Source organism: Pogoniulus pusillus, chromosome 23 (assembly GCF_015220805.1).
Source record: "Pogoniulus pusillus isolate bPogPus1 chromosome 23, bPogPus1.pri, whole genome shotgun sequence".
In the NCBI taxonomy this organism is placed as follows: Eukaryota; Metazoa; Chordata; class Aves; order Piciformes; family Lybiidae; genus Pogoniulus; species Pogoniulus pusillus.
This window is the reverse complement of record NC_087286.1, coordinates 9,847,282-9,860,297: the sequence shown is the minus strand read 5'-3', so window position 1 is coordinate 9,860,297 and position 13,016 is coordinate 9,847,282.

Here is a 13,016-nt window from a genome sequence, read left to right as displayed (position 1 = left end):
CAGAACTATAGAATTGTATCAGTTGGAAAAGACCTTCATGATCATTCAATCCAACCATTCTCCAACTCTGCCAAGGCTGGGACTAAACTGTCTCACTCGGCACCATATCTCTGCCTCTTTCAAACACCTCCAGGGATAGAGATTGAACCACCTCCCTGGGGAGTATATTCCAATGGTTGAGAACCCTTTCAATGAAGAAGACGCTTCTAATATCCAACCTAAACCTCTTCTGGTACACCTGGGGCTGTTTCCTCTCACCTTACCACTTGTTACAAGGGAGAAGTGACCAACACCCACCTCACTCCAACTCCCTGTCAGGCAGTTAGAGAACCATAGAACTGTTTCAGTTGGAAAACACCTACAAGATCATGGAGTCCAGCCATCAACCCAACACCACCATGAGTTTGCCATGCAAATCCCCAGCACTGAAGAGGGTCCAAGGTCAAGCCAGGAAGCCCTCCAGAAGGGAGGTTGTAGCCAAGTGGAGTTGGTCTCTTCTCCCAGGCAACCAGCAACGGAATGAGGGGACAGAGTCTCAAGTTGTACCAGAGGAGGTCTAGGCTGCATGTTAGGAGGAGAGAGTGATTGGCATTGAATGGGCTGCCCAGGGAGGTGGTGGAGTTGCTGGAGTTGCCATCCCTGAAGGCGTTCAAGACAAACCTGGATGAGGCACATAGTGCCATAGTCTAGTTGACTGGATAGGGCTGGGTGATAGGCTGGACTGGATGAGCTTGGATGTCTCTTCCAATCTGATTGATTCTATGACTCTAATTCAGCCAGCAGCTGAGGATCTAGACATGGAAATTAGGTCATGAAACACAGGGTGCCAGCAATTTTTACATGCAAGGAGAGCCACTTGCCAGTAACAGAAGTGCTCTCCTCCACAAGAGTGTTTTGGAAAGCTGTTTGAAGTAGAATTCTGTGTTTGCTGTGAAGGATTCTGATCTCCCCACCAAAACAAACTATTAGCAATATTGACTAACTCAAGTTACTGAAAACTGGACAAATATCTTCAAGCCTCTAGGTAATTATTTGAATTTAATCCTGTCTCAGTAATGATTATCTATGGTTCTTGCCAGCTTGTTTGATATTACAAGGGTCAGTTTGGAATACTGAGTGGTGACATTCACCTAATGCAGACATCCATAAGTGTAATCTCCAAGGCTTTGTCTACAGTCAGTGGAAGTCTGTCTAGTCCCAGAATCACAGAGTGCTAGGGCCTGGAAAGGATCTCCAAAGATCATCTAATCCTTACTAGAGTAGGATCACCCAGGGCAAATCACACAGGAACACACCCAGGCAGGTGTTAAATGCCTTCAGAGATGGAAACTTCACAAGCAGTCTGGGCAGCCTGCTGCAGGGCTCTGACACCCTCACAAGAACTGTCTCCTTATGTTTACATGTAACCTCCTGTGTTCTGATCCATGTTCATTGTTCCTTGTCCTGGCACAGGGTACCATTAAGATCAGCCTGGCTCATCCTCCTGACACTTGTTCTTTAGCTGTTGATCAGCATGGATCTGATGCCCCCTCAGTCTGCTCTTCTCCAGGCTAAACACCCCCAATACTCTCAGCTGCTCCTTCCCAGCCCTGTTCTCCAGCAGCTTTTTTTTTGGTCCTTCCCTGGACATGCTCCAGCACTTTAATGTATTTTTGTATTGAAGGTCCCAAAAATAAACCCAGTATTCTAGGTGTGGCCCCCACAGGTGAGGAGACCCTGATCCAAAATAAAGTCTTCCTTTCTAAAGAATTAGATGAGGTTGTGAGAGTGCAAATGGAAAAATACAATGAAGGCTTTGTGGTGATTTGAACCATGCCTCTGGGCTCTGTGAACACAGCTATTGGCAGGCAGTATAAGGTCTGGTTCCAGCTAGTAGATGAAACCTGAATTGCAGCAAGCTCAACATCTCTCTCAGAAAGCAGAAGAAAGACCCTTCCCTTCTCTGATCAAAAGGATTTTCAGACTCAGTTCTAACTGCAGCTGCAGGCTCACTGAGAAGCCAGCAACTTCTAGTGACCTTTGAAGCAAAACTAAACAGAGCACTACCATCTCTCTTCAAGGGCCAAAACCAGCTAGCAGGGGTAAGAATAGAGAGGCAAAAGATGTTCTGCTGACATAGATTCAGTATCTCTCTGCAGCCAAACAGTTCTTTGCTCCCTAGTCTTTCACTTTAGCCAAGTTTGCTAGAACCTCAGAGCTCTTCAGCTGCGTTCAGAGCTGGAGGTGACCCTGAATTAACCATGCACAACAGTGGCTATTACAGTCACAAGTGCCACAGCCCAGTATGCCAGGCACTTCTTGCTCCCTGGTAGCTGCCAACAGATGATGGTTTGTGTGTGGCAGCCACTGTAGAGAGCATCACTTTGCCCCTCTGCATCTTCCGAATATCATGCAGACCAGTTGGTGCTTCAGCAGTGGAAATCAGCTACCCCTGAACACCACATCCACTTTGAACGTGTTACCACACAAGGGATGTCTCACAGAATCGTTTTGGATGGGAAAGACCTTTAATATCCCCGAGTGCAACCATTCTCTAACTCTGCCAAGGCTGGGGCTAAACCAGCACCACATCTCAGCCTCTTTGAGACACCTCCAGGCATGGGGATTCAGCCACCACCCTGGGCAGTCTGTGCTAGTGCTTGAGAACCCTTTTAAGGAAGGGTTTCATCTCCCACTCAAACCTCCCCTGGGGCAGCTTGAGGCCATCACCTCTGTTGCTATCACTCATTACAAGACACGAAAGACCAATTCTCACTTGACTACAACCTCCTTTGATATATTTGTTCCATCTGTTTTTCTAAAACCAGCCTTGAATGCGTGAGTGGTGACACAGGAATAGTTCTTTGGTAAATAAAGAAAAGGCTTGCAAATGTTAGAGTTGTACTCAACATAGCCTGCTGAAGATGCAGAGTTTCTCCTTGTGAGGACAGCTGCTTTGTTGGCAGGCTGAAAGACACATGAAACAGAAACCATCACCCCAAGGACTCAGTTGCACTCTCAAAAACAGAACAGCACAGCCTGCTTGGACAGATTCCTGCCTTCAGAAACATGCAAAGAGATCCTTGCCTCAGTTCTGGGCAAACTAATCAGAAACAGAAATAACCACAGAAACTGGCGAGTGTCTGTGAAGGTCTTGATACCATTTCAAGGCAAAGAAGAATAATCAAAGTTCAAGAATCTTGCTAAATCTTCATGCAAAACTGTGCACAATCAGTCCAGCCCTCTCCAGCTTTCCATGGAAATTAAAGCAATGTGCAAGCTTGCATCTGGCTTTCACCCAATCACTCCCTGGCTTCCAGCAAAAGCTCCAGGCTGAGAGAGCCTGACAGTTTGAGTCTATCAGCAAGAGGATGGTCTTTACAGTTCTGCCTCTGTTCAGCCCTGAGGAGACCACACCTGGAATACTGTGTCCAGTTTTGGGCTCTCCAGTTCAAGAAAGACAGGGACCTGCTGGAGATAGTCCAACAGAGAGCCATGAGGATGAGTGAGGGACTAGAGCATCTCCCCTATGGAGAGAGACTGAGAGCCCTGGGGCTGTTTAGTCTGGAGAAGAGAAGGCTGAGAGGAGATCTGATCAATGTGTACAAATACCTGAGGGATGGATGTCAAGTGGCTGGGGCCAATCTCACTTTGCTGGTCAGCAGCAATAAACCAAAGAGCAACAGCTACAAACTGGAACATAGGTTTCAGCTTAACATGAGGAGAAGGTGAGAGCGACAGAGCCCTGGAGCAGGCTGCCCAGAGAGAACCTTGCTTGGCTGGCTTTGGGAGAGAGCAGCCTTAGGAGTTTGAAGCATCGAGGGAGGAAACAAGGCTGGAAAGTAAGTGATCATTTCCTGCATCGACCAAGCAGGAGCAGATCCAAAGGGAATTCAATGTTCTTTGTTCTGTGTCCACGCACTGCCTCTCTAACCTGCTCTCCCTACCATTCATAATGTGAAGGGAGAGGTCTCTATTAAGTGGATGTGGAGCACCCACATCTGCTCACGGTTTGGTGAGGGCTGACGGTGGTTCAGAATGTGGCTTCAGAAGTCTCAGACAAGACAATGGGAGAGGTTCTTTGCAATTTGTGATCTTTGGGCAAAGGCATCTCCCTGTTCAGCTTCTCTTCAAGCAAGAGACACAAAGCAGGTGGTCAGTTTGTGGGACCTGAAGCACAGATACTCTGTCTGGGTTGTACCATTAAAGAACATCAGCCTAGCAATCAAGTATTAACTACCACAGCGAAGCAGCTTTAATAGAATAGAATCAAACAGGTTGGAAGAGACCTCAAAGATCATCCAGTCCAACCTAGCACCCAGCCCTAGCCAATCAACCAGACCATGGCACTAAGTGCCCCAGCCAGGTTTGTCTTGAACACCTCCAGGGACGGCAACTCCACCATCTCCCTGGGCAGCCCATTCCAATGGGAATCACTCTCTCTGACAACAACTTCCTCCTCACATCCAGCCTAGACCTCCCCAGACACAGCATGAGGCTGTGTCCCCTTGTTCTATTGCTGGTTGCCTGGCAGAAGAGACCAACCTCACCTGGCTACAACCTCCCTTCAGGTAGTTGTAGACAGCAATGAGGTCACTCCTGAGCCTCCTCTTCTGCAGGCTGCACACCCCCAGCTCCCTCAGCTTCTTCTCACAGGTCTGTGCTCCAGGCCCCTCACCAGCTTTGTCACACTTCTCTGGATACATTCCAGTATCTCAACATCTCTCTAGAATTGAGGAGCCCAGAACTGGACACAGGACTCAAGGTGTGATCTGACCAGTGGACCAAAAGCCTGAGATACTTTGTTCTGCACTTTCACTTGCAGTCATTAGCTGAGCTGGTAGTGAGCTAATTTGTTCATCAGGCTCTCTGATTCATGCACGAAACTGGATAAATGGTCCTGAGCAACCTGCTAATAAATCCCCTTTGCCATATATATTGCATTCCTGGGGGATGGATTTTTGCAAGATGGACAGCCCTCCAAACCCTCAAGAGAATCAGTGCTTAGAGACAGCAGCCTCAGAAAGCAAACTCTGACCTGTGAAGATTAACAAGGAGTTTTTTCAAAGACATAAAGGGAAGTCAGCTGCCTAAGTCATATTAAAACTCAATAGGAATTAAACATCTAATCCCATTAGTGTCTTGGGAAAGCTGCTCAGAAAAAAAAAAAAAAAAAAACCAAAAACCACAACTTTTGTGCTCTCAATGAATTTTGAAAGAGAATTTTCAAGATTCCTGAGTGGACTTGAATTGAACAAGGGGGGGGGGGGGGGGGGGGGGGGGGTTTAAGCTATACCACAGCTGGGACACAATGCCAGATATCTATGAGGTGTTTTCATCGACCAGCTGAACTCCCCACGTACACGGAGCACCTCACTATGTGATGGCTGACCTCTCCTCTAAAGGCAATTGATCACCAGCAATATTGCTTTCTCTTCCCTCCCTGCCAGTTGTTTTCTTTCCTTTTCTGGGAAAAGGGTTGGGTTTTTCCTGCTCTCTGGAATGAGTCCACACTTGCAGCCCAGAAAGCCAATTGTATCCTGGGTTACATGGAGAGAAGTGTGGGCAGCAGAGTGAGGGAGGGGATTGTGCCCCTCTGCTCCACTCTGCTGAGACCCCACCTGGAGCACTGTGTCCAGTTCTGGAGCCCATGTGACAGGAAAGATCTGGAGGTGCTGGAATGTGTCCAGAGAAGGGCCACAAGGATGATCGAGAGGGCAACGAGCCCACAAGACGGCTGGAGCTGCTCTGCTATGAGGACAAGCTGAGAGAGTTGGAGGTGTTCAGTCGGGAGATGAGAAGGCTCCGAGGAGACCTAATTGTGGCTTAGAAGCATATGAAAGGGGCTAGAAGCAAGCTGGAGAAGGACTTTTTAGGCTGTCAGGCAGTGACAGGACTGGGGGGAATGGATCTCAGCTAGAGGAGGGGAGATTCAGATTAGGTGTCAGAGAGAAGTTCTTCCCTGTGAAGGCAGTGAGACACTCAGACAAAGCATGAGAGTTAAATACCTTAATGGGCTTTCAAGATCAGTGTAAAAATGAACCAATCTCCTCTGCTCTTTTATAATGTCTTTGCAGCCTTCCAGGGAAAATGAATGAGAGGCAGACTGCACACATTTCTTTGGCCTTGCTTTCACTCTGCAGCACCCCATTTCTTCTCCTTTCAGCCTGAACAGTGCCCTGTCTGAGAGCTAAGGCTCAGAAGGCAGAAGTCCAACATTGCTGCTTAATTACATAACCTCACAAGGAGGGCTGGGGTTATTCAGTCTGGAGAAGAGAAGGCTTTGAGGAGACCTTATTGTGGCCTCAAAGCATATGAAGGGGGCTACAAGGAAGCTGGGGAAGGACTTTTTAGGGTGTCAGGTAGTGATAGGACTAGGAGGAATGAGGCAAAACTAGAAGTGGGGAGATTCAGACCAGATGTTAGGAAGAAGTTTTTCACCGTGAGAGTGCTAAGACACTGGCACAGGTTGCCCAAGGAGGTGGTGGAAGTTTCATCCCTGGAATTTTTTAGGGTCAGGTTGGATGTGGCTCTGAGCAACCTGATCCAGCGTGAGGTGCCCCTGCCCATGGCAGGGGGATTGGAACTGTATAGCACTTGAGGTCCCTTCCAGCCCTGACAGTTCTGTGACTCTGTTACTTCTATCACTAATTCACTTTCAAGCACGCTGCTTGCAAACCACTTTGCTTTATCACTTAGGTAGTACTCTTCCTTTCCTTACCTGCATTCACCCCCAGCCCTCCACAACAAAGGTTTCACACGCTCCCCAGACAGTGCTGCTGCTCACTCTGTAGAGCCACCTGGGCAAGCTTTTCCCATCACTCACTAAGCTTTCCCAGCAAGTGCTTGGTATTTACTCACTGTGATTTAATCTGTGAGAGCTCACACACCTCTCCTTATAATGCTGTTTTTATTAGAGCTCTGGATGTGAGAGATGTTTATTTCTCTGGCTGGTGCCTCATGTCACTTAGTTTAAAGAATATATGCCCCTGCTTCCTCTGGCATTCTGTTTGGAGACCAGAGGTGGAAATAGACAGCAAGGAGATTAATCGTCTCACTGTGTTGTTTCAAGGAGAAGGAAGGAGGACATACATTCATGACCCACTTTTTTGTAAGCTACAACAATCAATTTTCTCTAGTGTAATAGAGAAAAGGCTCAGGGATACTGAGGCATAAGCCTTGATTGGATCCTGTGCACGGCAGAGCAGGGCACAGAGAGCCAAGCCTGGTGCTCAGCTGAAGCATGCCTCTGGTTGCTGGAAAGCCCAGGAGCAGCCTCTAGCCAGCAGAGCATCCCCATTAAGGCCAACCACTCTATCAGGTTTCACCTACCCACCACAAGAGAAACTGTCAGCTGAGAGCAGCAGGGAGAAAATTACACATGCAGAAGCTGGAGACGTCCCCATGGACTCAGCAAACCAAACCAGACTAAGGTACGTGGCTGCAAAAGCAACATCCAAGAACCTATCTCCTTATTTTCCACTCCACTCACTCCCTGCTGCCTGTTTCATCGATGACAGCCCCACAGCTGCTGCACCACTTGCACTCTGATAAACTGCCTTGGACCAGCCCCCCACTGCGAGCAGGCACAGAGCCTGCTCCTCTGCTGTCAGGGAAGGATTCGGGGCGTAACAGATGCACAAACGCTGTCGGAAAAGAGGGTGGTGAGGAGAAAAACAGCCTGAGAAAGGGACATGTCAGCCATACACAGATCCTCAGATCATAAAATCATAGGATGGTAGGAGTTGGAAGGCACCTCCAGAGACTGAGTTCAATGCCCCTGGCAGAGAAGGACCACCCAGGGCAGGTCACACAGGGACACATCCAGGTGGGGTTGGAAAGTCTGCAGAGAAAAAGACACCACAACCTCTCTGGCAGCCTGCTCCAGGGCTCCAGCACCCTCACACCAAAGAGGGTTTTTCCTCATGTTGAGATCCTGGGTTCCAGCTCACACCGATTGCTCCTTGTCCTGCCAGAGGACACCACTGAAGAGATCCCTTCTTCACAGAATCACAGATTTTTTTGAGGCTGGAATAGACCTCTGAAGTCCAGCTTGTGACCTAACACCACCACAGTGACCAGACCATGGCACCAAGTGCCACATCCAATCTTTCCTTAAACACCTCCTGGGATGGCGACTCCACCACCTCCCTGGGAAGTCCATTTCAGTGTCTAATTACTCTTTCTGTGAGGAAGGGCTTCCTAACATCCAACCTAAACCTCCCCTGGCACAGCTTCGGGCCATGCCCTCTCCTCTTGTCACAAGCAGCCTGGGAGCAGAGCCTGACCCCCACCTGACTACAGCCTCCCTTCAGGTAGTTGCAAAGTGTGGAAAGGTCCCTCTCAAGTCTCCACATAGTGTTTGCCAGATGGTTTCAGCAAGACCTACTGAAAACTCCCGAGCATTTTTCACACTCTCTCCTAAGTATCATCAGAAATTACATTTTAAAAGTTTCTTCGGTGTGAGGGTGCTGGAGCCCTGGAGCAGGCTGCACAAAGAGGCTGTGGAGTCTCCTCTGGAGGCTTTCCAACCCTGCCTGGGCACACACCTGGGCAATCTGCTCTGGGTGACCCTGCTTCAGCAGGGAGGTTGGACTAGACAATCTCTGGAGGTCCCTTCCAAACCTTACCATTCTGTGATTCTCTCATCTAGAAAAAGAGGAAAGAAACAGAAAAGTCAAGGAAACATAAATCACAGAACCACAGATCATTAGAGGTTGGAAGGGGCCTCCAGAGGTCATCCAGCCCAACCCCCCTGCCAAAACAGCATCACTTAGGGTAGACCACACAGGAATAAATCTACCCACTCCTCTCAGATATTGATAGACATTGTTCAGAGCTCCTCTCAGTCTTCTCTTCTCCAGACTAACCAGCCCCAGGGCTCTCTGTCTCTCTCCATAGATGAGATGTTCAAGTCCCCCAATCATCCTCTTGGCTCTCTCCAGCAGGTCCCTGTCTCTCTTGAATTGGGAAGCCCAAAATTGTTAAGACATAATACAATACATAAATGTAAAGCACAAATATGATGCATATTTAATATATTCAAGGTGAGGCTTGACAGGACTCTGAGCAACCTGATCTAGTTGAGGATATCCCTGCTTACTGAGGGGAGATGGGACTAGATCACCTTGGGAGATCCCTTCCAACCCAGACCGTTCTAGGATTCTATGAATTTTGATAGAGCTGAACATGGAGGTATAGATAAAATTTAATCCATGAGTCACATCCAGTTGTGAGTGGGATAAGTGCAGCCTGGCTGCACTCTCCCTTCAGTGAACTCTCTCACTCTGACCAACACAACTCCATGATCCTGCCTGATGTGCGTAAGAGTTCAGGATAAGGGCAGTACTATTGCTCCAGGGACAGAAAAGTATGAGAAGGAGCCATAAACCCCTGATTTTATAGACTATAAAAACACAAAGTGAGGAAATTTCATTCTGGTATATAAAATCTTCAGCAGTAGAGCTAATGCCAAATGCACTGACTCCTTTTCTTCTTGTTGTTCTGGGAGGCTGATAAGAGTACAAGGGGCACGACTGCAAAGTAAAGAAAGCCAAATATGAACCAGTTGTCCTGTGTCCCATTTTTCTTTGCAGAGAGCCACAAGTGTATGCAGAACAGCTCGTGAGTCAGAGGCTGAAGCTTAAGCACTGGAGGATCATTCAAGAAACAATTACTGCAAATAGCATCCTGAGGGGATTAGAGTATTAAAAGAAAATGAACCTTAATAGAGTGAATAGACTCCACTTAGTCCCTGAAATTTATGGTGTTCATAAACTCCTAAACAAATACAGTAGCAGAAAGATAACAGTTAGATGTAGCTGACTTCTTAATATCTTCTTATTTGTCTGTGTTTGAGCATAATTCTGATTCTTCACTTCTGTTGCTGAATGGTAACACAGATATTAAATGCACATAAATTGATTGGAGACATTTGAAGCCTTTCAGAGCCTGCTTCAGGCAAAATTAACAAGAACATTGCCTCTGCAATTTGGTGCAGCTGTTGTTAATAAAAGAGGGAGCTCTGCAGGCTGGAACAGCTGGAGATAAGTGAAAACAGAATTAAGGCTCAGTAATGCAGGTTTGCACACTGGAGGGAATGCTGGGCAAAACCTGCGTACGGCCCCAGGTCTGCTGGCCTCGTTCTGTGCAGGACTCCAGGGCAATGGCACACAGCACCCCAGCCCTGGCCGCTCTGAGGCTGGCCACACAAGCTCTGGCAGGTTCATGTGTTTGGCTGGAAGACCATCCACATGTTCAGACATGTGTGAGGATGAAAGCCTGCAAGTCAAGCTTAATACAGCACAGTCCAGTCCTGCCTGCTCCTCACCCTTCCCACCCGAGAGACCACTCTGCTTTTCCTCCTCCTGTTAAAACAGTTCCCCCCCTTCCCCAAATGTTCTGTCTCATCTGCTTTGATGTGCTTGGCTGCCCTCCCTGCACACTGCAACGCACCGAGGAGACTAACAGCACCTAAAGTCTTTCTCTTCAGGTGGTCACCTTGCACTACGAACTCTTACAGCTCCTCTTCCAACACCCTTCACAAGAATCCAAGGCTGGCATGCAATGGATTTAAGGAACTCTACTGCAGAGACAAGAAAGTGGCTGCCCAGGGAGGTTGTGGAGTCTCCTCTGGAGACTTTCAAAGCCAACCTGGATGCATTCCTGCACAGCCTGCCCTACGTGACCCTGCTTTGGCAGGCAGGTTAGAGTAGACAATCTCTAGAGATCCCTTCCAACCCCTAGCATTCTGCAGTTGTGTAACATCCTACATGCTACAGACCTTTCAGCTCCTGAAAACAAGTACTTGACCACCTCCAGCTGCCTCGGAGGCAGAAAGAAGGGAACAAAGGAGCACAGATTGCCTTAGGGCTAAGCTGATATCCTGCTCAAACAATGGGAGCACTACCTGCTTCAGGAGGAGACGAAAGACGAATCTGTCATGACACACCCTTGAGGAAGTTTCTTTCCACCTCCAGGATAGCAGTGGCTGTTTATTCTGAGAATTTTACACGCAGAATCACAGAATGTCAGGAGCTGGAAGGGACCTTGAAAGCTCATCCAGTCCAAACCCCCTGCCAGAGCAGCATCACCTAAAGCAGATCACATGGGAACACATCCAGGTGGGTCTTGAATATCTCCAGAGAGAAACTCCACAACCCCCCTGGGCAGCCTGTTCCAGTGCTCTGTCACCCTCACAGGGAAAAAATTCCTCCTCTTGTTTCCACAGCACTTCTTATGCCTCGGCTTCCACCATTGTCCCTTGTCCTGTCATTGGACATCACCCAGCAGAGCCTGGCTCCAGCCTCCTGGCACTCATCCTTTACATCTTTATCAACACTGATGAGGTCACCTCTCAGTCTCCTCCTCTCCAAGAAGCACAGCCCCAGCTCCCTCAGGCTCTTCTCATGACAGAGATGTTCCATTCCCTTCAGCATCTTTGTGGCTCTGTGCTAGACTCCTTCAAGCAGTTCTATGTCCTTCTTGAGCTGAGTGACCCAGAACTGGACATAATATAACGCTATGCAAATGTAGCTCATGACTGATGGGATGAACCTTGCCCCAAGTACTCCACTTCAAGCATTTCTATTATTCCTCAGCACCAGCTGTGCCAGGGCACTTAGCACAGAGGTCTCCAAAACCCAGGATTTGGGAAGTGTGTATAAAAGAGTATCAGGCTGCATCAAAGTGTCATCCTGGATCTGAAAACAGTACAGTCATGCTAGATGCAAACGTGTGGTGCTGAGGTAATATGCTTTAGTCCCAGACTTGGTTGAGTTAGAGAACAGTTAGACTCAATGATCTTGAAGGCCTTTACCAACCAAAATGATTCCATGCTCTCTACACTGGCACTGAACACACCCAGCCAGGCTGTAAGCTGAAGTGAAACAATACAGAATCACATTATCATCCAGGTTGGAAAAGCCCTTCAGGATCACCAAGTCCAACCTATAACCCTACTCAACAAGATTCACCTTAAACCATATCCCTAAGCACCACATCCAAACAACCCTTAAACACATCCAGGTTTGGTGACTATCACCTCCCTGTGCAACTCCTCTGCCATGGGCTGGGATATGTGAATATGGCACTTTGGGACATGGTGTAGTGTCCATGATGGTGTTGGGTTGATAGTTGGACTTGATATTAGAGGTCTTTTCCAACCTTAATGGTTCTAAGTGCTATGCAATGTTCCTTTGGATGAATACTGCACCTCACTGAGTCTAAGAGTTCTCTTTCCCACCAAAAAGTGACAAAAAATCCCAAGCCAAATAGCTTAGCAGATTTACACTCTGGGTTTGGTAAAGAGATTGTGATTCACCCTAGCAAGTTGAGCTGCCAACAGCGAGAGATGAGAAACAAGTAGGAGAATGGTCACAGCAACCTTCCTGCTCTCGCTCTTCTCTCTCCAACAGCTGTTTTCCTCTGGGGTTTCTATGTGGTTTCCCAATTCCTGGGGAGTTCACAGCTGCATCTGGGATTACCATATGTCTACACCTCCCTATGTGTGTCCCCAGGGTCTCTTCTAAATGCATTTTTTTTTCTTTAATATGTTTGCAATCTGCTTTTGGGTTGGATGGAGGGAGGGGATTTAAGTCCTTCCTCTTCCCCTCCAAGCACAAAATCAGCTACAAGCAAGTCGGCAGGCGGTGCCAGCCATTGAAATGAGTACAGTTAACAGAACAGACAGTGATGGAGGGCCTGAGGAGAGAAGGACAAAAGGGCTTCAGTAGGAGGCCATTTTCTGGGAATGGGAAAACGATGGAGAAACAGAAAGGACCAGGAGAAGCTAAGGGTTTCAGAAACAGATTGAGGAAAGAGGGCAGATCTGGAGCAAAAGAGTGCTTGGGGCTCTATATGCATTAGGAAGTGCTGAAGTGTTTGTAATCAAAGAGTGAGAAGTAACACAGAGCATATTCCTCCTTAGCTGCTTCCTCCCACTAACCAGCTTTATGGTGAGGAAAGGGACTTCCAGCAGTCCCTCTGATATTACATAGCATCCAAGACTCCCTTGATTCTCATCTCAATCTCTTCCT